Below are 1,716 nucleotides of genomic sequence, written 5' to 3'. Positions count from 1 at the left end.
TTGTAGCTATAGTAAGAAAACTGGAAACCTTTAAAATTTTCACTGGTTTAATGATAAATAATTTGTGGTGTGTTTACACATTGAAACATCTTATAGCAGTAAAAATGAAAAAATAAATAGATACAGTTATGTAAAATGAATATTTCCTTAGAAACAATTTTGAGTGAAAAAAGCACCTCCCAGGCTCACACCTGTCATCCCAGCACGTTGGGAGGCCAAGGTGGGCGGATCACCTGAGGTCGGGAGAAACATGAAGAAACACCGTTTCTACTAAAAATACAAAATTAGCCAGGCGTGGTGGCACATACCTGTAATTCCAGCTACTTGGGAGGCTGAGGAAGGAAGATCACTTGAACCCAGGAGGCGGAGGTTGCCGTGAGCAGAGATCACGCCATTTCACTCCTGCCTGGGCAACAAGGGCGAAACTCTGTCTCAGAAAAAAATAACAAAGCAACTCCCAGAAGGACTCATTGCGCATAATATCATTTTTAACTCACAACTAGCAAAACTAAATAATATATTGTTAAGGGGTGTGTGTGTGTGTGTGTGTGTATGTAAAATATACATGTGAGATCACACTATTGTAAAGAAAAGGCATGGACATGAATAACAAAATTTAATAGAATGTTTCCTTTGAAAGAAGACAAGCAGTAGGATGGGTAAAGGAGTCACAAGTATATGGTTATTGTCGGTAACGTTCTAGTCCTTGGGTTAGGTAGTGGGTTTATAGGTATTCATTAAATAATTATTATTCTTTAAGACTTACATATATTACATACATATTCTTTTTTGTTTATATCAAATAGTATATGGAAAAGACAATTAAGAAATATGTTTTTTAAAAAATAAATACCTCTATTTTGATGTCTCATTGGATAGAATGGTTGTCCATGGTCGTATTCAGCAGCAAGTGAATTAGGGTGTTTAGTTTCATAGATGGGCACGTTGCTGCCCATCAAAACCAGCTTTTGCCTACTTCATTAGCTATGTAGCCTTGAAAAACTTATCTTTCAGTCTCAGTCATGATATATGTCCAATTTAACTCACAGGACTTCAGTGGAAGTCAAATGACATATGGAAATGTCCTTTGTAAATGAGAAATACTGGATAAATAAAGGTTTTTTTTTTCAGGTATGTATATGTGTGTGTGTGTGTGTGTGTGTATGTGCGTGTGTGTGTGTATATATATATATACATCTGAAAAATAAATATATGTAATATCTATTTACATATATGTGTAAATAATATGTATTTAATAATATACACATATATACACATATATGTGTAAATATACATAGTACACATGTAATACTATATGTGTAAATATATATACTATGTATGCATATTTATACATATATACACATATATGTGTAAATATATTAAATAATATATAAAATAATATATATTTACACACATATGTAAATAATATATTAATATAGAGATAATATAATACATATATTTACATATATATGTAAATTATATATATGTAAAATGAAAGCCTATATCTTGCAATTTCAAGCACACATTCAGGTACAGTCCTTTCCCCAGCTTCAAATATCATCCTACCTCATGTCTGTCTGTCAGAATAATATATGGACTCAGCATTGAGAATTCCACATTACAGAAGTAATGGAATAATATGGACTCAGCATTGAGAATTCCATATTACAGAAGTAATGGAATAATATGGACTCAGCATTGAGAATTCCATATTAC

The sequence above is a fragment of the Rhinopithecus bieti genome, unplaced genomic scaffold (genome assembly GCF_001698545.2).
Source record: "Rhinopithecus bieti isolate Rb0 unplaced genomic scaffold, ASM169854v2 scaffold_5626, whole genome shotgun sequence".
Taxonomy (NCBI): Eukaryota; Metazoa; Chordata; class Mammalia; order Primates; family Cercopithecidae; genus Rhinopithecus; species Rhinopithecus bieti.
Note: the sequence above shows the minus strand (reverse complement) of the source record.